This window comes from Callorhinus ursinus, unplaced genomic scaffold, assembly GCF_003265705.2.
Source record: "Callorhinus ursinus isolate GAN/ISIS: 27379988/994484 unplaced genomic scaffold, GSC_fseal_2.0 scaffold5, whole genome shotgun sequence".
Taxonomy (NCBI): domain Eukaryota; kingdom Metazoa; phylum Chordata; class Mammalia; order Carnivora; family Otariidae; genus Callorhinus; species Callorhinus ursinus.
This window is the reverse complement of record NW_027397067.1, coordinates 24085601-24091475: the sequence shown is the minus strand read 5'-3', so window position 1 is coordinate 24091475 and position 5875 is coordinate 24085601.

Genomic DNA, 5875 nt, shown 5'->3' with positions numbered 1-5875 from the left:
TGTGTGTGTGTGTGTGTGTGTGTGTGTGTGTGTGTGTGTGTGTGTGTTGGAAGGCAGTAGGCAGTATGGAGAGAGTAACAGAATAGCAATTCGGGCTCATGGAGCAGACAAGGATACAGAGAAGCACTAGACAATTTCTTATTACACTGGTATGTTTCACGGTCACTGGCAGGCATAGAGGAGGGAAAAAAATCTTTTTCCTTTACCCTTCCAAGTTTGTGACTGGCACCCCTGTAGCAAAAGACAGATTAATAAGAGAAGAACATACAGATTTATTTAATAGAAGTTTTACATAATGCAGGATCCTTCCTAAAGAAATGGAGACCCGAAGAAATGATTAAGCCTGCGTGCTGTTTTGCTAGGTTTGATGAAGAGTTGCGGGACGATGATGGAACAAAGGTTATGAGGTAAGTGTAGTAAACTGGCGAAAACTTAGCAAGGCCTGTTCATGCAGATTCCTCTCTGTGTCCCTTCAACTTTGGTGACAAGAATGCTCCTTTTCTCTGGGTGTAGGGAGGACACCTCTCACATGAGGGTTTTATTTTCTGTTTCGGGGGAAGGTCAGAAAGTCAGTCTTACACGTGCTATTTCTCACATTTCTTCAGCTTAAAATATTCCATATGCCAATGTGTTCTATTTTGGGATAACATGTTCTTGACCCTGTCACGGGCATGTATGTTGAATGAGTAAATGAGCAAATGGCTGGAGCCTGCAGGTGATGCTGGGCTGCTACGGCTGGGGGAAAAAGGAACCACCCTTGGGGTGATGCCAGTCAGCAGGACCTTGTGTGGCTGCCTTCTGTCGTCCCTCCCTAGGTTACTGCTCACCTCCTCACTGGCAACATGGCCCACTTCTAACTGCGCCATGTCCCAGAAACATAGCATGATTAGATGTTAAAATTGCACGTGAATGCCTGGGTGTTTCTTCCTGCTTCCAACTTACCCCTTCATCTCTTCTGCCCAAAGCCTCCCCTTGACCTGGGGAGGAGAGTAGACTAGAAAAGTATATGAAGCCCTCTTCCTCGTGAACCTGGTTTTTGTGATCTCCGTAATTCAGGTGTGCAGCTGCCTTCGGTGGCCAAGGAAAATGTTACATGTGTGAGTCAGCTGCCATGATTCGTGCAGACCCAGGTATCCATGGAAGGAAATGTTCATTGTCACCTTTATTTTATTTTAACACAGAAACAATACAGTGAAAAGACAAGGTGATATGTTTGAGGGAAGGTGTGGAGTTTTAAATCTGACTTTGAAATTCTTCAACATGCCTTCCATGAAGAGATGAGGGCAAGTTTCCACCCCTTGAATCTGAGAATTGACAGCGTATCTGTGCCAGCTTGTGAGCCCAGCCCTTAAAAATATGATGTCTTTGAGGCACCTGGCTGGCTCGGTTGGTAGAGCATGCAACTCTTGATCTCAGGGTCATAAATTCAAGCCCCATGTTGGGCATAGAGCTTACTTAAAAAACAAAAACAAAAACAAAAAATCAACTGATGTCTTTGACTTCCTGACTTCCTGTTTCTTAGAACCCAGCCACTACACTGGGAGGAAGCCACGCAGCTAGAGAGAGGCCACAGGTAGGTGTTCTGGCTGATGGTCCCAGCTGACAGCCAGCAACAACCACAGATGTGAGTAAGCACACCCTAATACAGGCTCAGCCTATTAGTTGCTCTAACTAATTCGGCATGGAGCAGGGACCAGCTATTGAGCCTTGCCCAAACTGCTTGAACTAAATAAATTACTGTTGTTTTAAACCACTAAATTTTGGGATGGTTTATTGCACTGCAATATATTACTAGTACCGAATGTCATTGACAAATACCAAAGAAAGGAAAGAATGAGAAGGTATAAATAGCTGGAATGTTTAGTTTTATTTTTCTTCCTTTACAAATGGGAAGGGAAAGAATGTCCTATGAACAATGAAGTCTTTTGGAAAGTGATGGGGGGGCGGGTACAATAAGGAAAGATCTCCATCTTTGAAAGATAGTGCCTTTCAAAATAGTCACAATTAAAAAGTGTTTGAAGAAGTCATTGAACTTATTTAAGAAACAACACCTGCCATTCTCCCCCCCCCCACACCTCTTGCTCAGAGATGTTACACATTTATTTCCACTGTAAAGAAATAATTATAAAGAAGGCACAGTTCTAGCCTTTGTTAGCTATATGTGGTTTAAAGAAAAGTATCAGAAAGTTAGGGTAAATCTGGTGGAATAAAGCCAAATTATAGATTCTTTCTCTGGAATGTTTTCCCACACCCCCAACCAATTCTCTGATTCTCTGGACACCAACTAAATGGGAAAAACATAGTTTTTCTTTATTCTACTACTCACAGCAACAGATGACACCAGTTGTATGGATTTTCCACATCAAGCAGTTCTGACTTGAGTAGCATGGGCTTAGTACATACCCCACAGGTTAAGAACTCAGCCCCACAAGACTGTCACTCCCCCTACTTCACATGTCAATTCAAAGTCCAGATTTTCACCAGTGCTTCTGACTGAGTAGAAATCTAGGGTTCCCACACCCTTTCCTCAGGCTCAATAATTTGCTAGAGTGACTCACAGGAAAACATTTACTTACTAGAGTACAAGTTTATTATGAAAACATACATCTCAGATACAGCCAAAGTGAAGAGGTGCATAGGACAAGGAATGTGGGACAGGGCATGAAGCTTCCCTGTCCTCCCCAGGCATTGGATGCCCCCCTACCCCAGCACCTTGACGTGTCTGCAGCCTAGAAGATCTCTTCCTCAGTTTTTTATGGAGGTTTCATTATGTAGGCACGAATGATTGCATCACTGGCCATTGGTGATCTCTCCCCTGTCCCTGGAGGTCAAAAGATGGGGCCAAAAGTTACAACCCTCTGAGGTGTGGTTGGTTCTCTTAGCAACCTCTATCCTTAGGGGCTTTCCAAAAGTCACCTCATTAACATAAACTCAGGTGTGGTTGAGAGGGACTTTTTATGAAAGCAAAAGGTACTCCTTTCACCTTTAATACTCTGCAGCTATTCCCAGGAGCTGGGAACAAAACCCAAATATTAGCAAAAGATGCTCCTATCACTCTTATCACTTAGGGATATTACAAGGATTTTAGGACCATCATGCCACAAACACTGAACAAATACAAAACTAAATATTTTGTATTATATCACAACATCACACTCTCCCATCCCCCAAAACAAATGAAATGAATGAAACAAAACAGAATTTTATTCCCCAGACATTCTACTGGGCAACAATAAACTAATAATGGATCTGGAGAGAGCCTCCTAGGTTAGGCATGAGCAAAATGAAAAAAAAAAAAATAAATCATGTTCAGGGATGCCTGGGTGGCTTAGTCGGTTGAGCAACTGCCTTTGGCTCAGGTCACGATCTCAGGGTTCTGGGATCGAGCCCTGCATCTGGCTCCCTGCTCAGTGGGGAGCCTGCTTCTCCCTCTCCCTCTGACACTCCCCCTGATTGTGCTCTCTCACTCGCTCTTTCTCTCTCTCTCAAACAAATAAATAAAATCTTTAAAAAAAATTAGGTCAATCATTGCAGCAAAAGTAATAATAATAGTAATAATAATAATAATATGAAAATGGAACATGCCATTCAAAAGACAGAGGAAGAACCCAGGCTTGAAGGAAAATACCTATGAACAGAAGAATTCTTTCTATGAGTGCATTGTACTGTAGATAAATGTAGTCCAAATACACATTCAATAAAAGAACCCAATTTACAGGTGATAAAACACAGACTGAGACGAAAAAGCAGATTGCAAAGCTATCTCATCTTGTATTTTGGCTAAGTAAGTTTGAAATCAAGACTTCATGCCATTAAATATCTAATAAATAAATTAGAATAAAAATATCAGAGAGAACATAGGTAACTTTAATTTCTGGCATGGTGGAAAGTATAGATATATCCAAGAAAAAACAGATTTTTTAGAGAGAAGATGATAGATATAAAGGAAAAAGAAAAGTCAATATAAGCATAATTCGTTCCCTATTTATTAAAAAAATATTTGTTGGACATTTTGTTTCATGAGACTTAGAAGGGCCTCTGTATACTTTATTAAATACAATTTTGTTTCCTTACTCTTAATGATTATATTTATAACAATTTATTTCTACTCTTTTTTTTAGTACAGTGTTTTAGAAAACTGATATCCTAATGTTGTAGGATTTCTTTTCCTTTGGTGCTCATGATTCTTGGTCATGCCACTTCAAAGAATGAAGAGGTAGACCTGATGAAGAGTGGTGGGCAGCAAAACAAAGTTTATTGAGCGATAGTACAAAGCTCTCGAGAAAGTGTGATAGGACCCGAGAGGGTTGCCACTGAAGTTTCTAAGTCTAGGGGTTTTTATGGGCTTGTTGGTGGGCTTTTTTAATCTGATTAATCCTCCACGCACCTATCGCCCAATCAGGTTTTTGTCATCTACCTATCATGTGGGAAGGGGTAGAGGGCTCCTTCCAGGGTGGTATAAAATCCTGTAAAGGGTGGTTTCCCTGTAAAGGGTGGTTTCCTCTTCAGGCGGGACCCCTTGTCCCTGCCTGCCTTTCTTCCAACTATCCTTCATTACTAATAGCTATTTTGTCATCATTATTATGGAAAAAATATTGAGTTCCAAAAAATCAATTTATTTGTGAACACACAAATACACTGGGAATTTCCAGAATGCTTTTCTACTAGCGGTAAAGGATTTGGAAATGTTTATTTCATGCATTTATTCATTCATTCCTCTGTAAGTTCCTCTGAAAGGAGGAGAAGGATTTTGCAGATTTTTTTTCATTGTTCTATGTCCCTGGGCCATAAACAGTACTTGGCATATAGTAGGTTCTCTGTAAATGTTTGTCAAATTCACCAATCCATTCATTCAACAAGCACTTATTGATCACCATAGGTAGTTTCTGCTAGATGCTGGAGAAACAAAGATAAGGAAGTCATTGTTCTTGTCTTCAAGGAGCTGAAGGTATACTGGAAGAAACACATACCCTGTAGTGATAAAAATATGTTGATAATAAGCACACAAAGGAGAGTAATTTATATGGTGGGAACTGGGGACAGATGAATTTTACAGGGAAACAGATGTTAAGAAAAGGATGTAATAATATAAGAAAAGAGAGGGGGCTCCTGGCTGGCTCACATGCAAGAGCATGTGACTCTTGACCTTGAGGTTGTGAGTTTGAGCCCCATGTTGGGTGTAAAGATTGGTAAAAAGAAAACAAAAACAAACTTTAAAAAAATATATATGAAAAGAGAGGACATAGTTAGAAGAGAAACTGTGGCTTGTGATTCCAGAATCTGTCCCATTCAAATTGCTCAAACCTGACAAAGATGAATTTGAAAGTATACTTTTCTGGTGCTTGAATATTTGACTACAGTGGTACCTGCTAAAGATGCATTGATAAATCAGTAGCTTCGTTTTAATCAGCTGCCTAAAGGACCACTCTTCTTTATTTTATTTTACTTTTATTTTTTTTAAAGATTTTATTTATTTATTTGACAGAGAGAGACACAGCGAGAGAGGGACACAAGCTGGGGGAGTGGGAGAGGGAGAAGCAGGCTTCCCGCTAAGCAAGGAACCCGATGCGGGGCTCAATCCCAGGACCCTGGGATCATGACCTGAGCCGAAGACAGATGCTTAACGACTGAGCCACCCAGGTGCCCCTATTTTATCTTTTTTTAAAGAATTTATTTATTTATTTGACAAAGAGAGACACAGCAAGAGAGGGAACACAAGCAGGGGGAGTGGGAGAGGGAGAAGCAGGCTTCCTGCGGAGCAGGGAGCCTAATGTGGGGCTCAATCCCAGGCCCCTGGGATCATGACCTGAGCCGAAGGCAGACACTTAATGACTGAGCAACCCAGGCGCCCCAAGGACCACTCTTCTTTAAATAT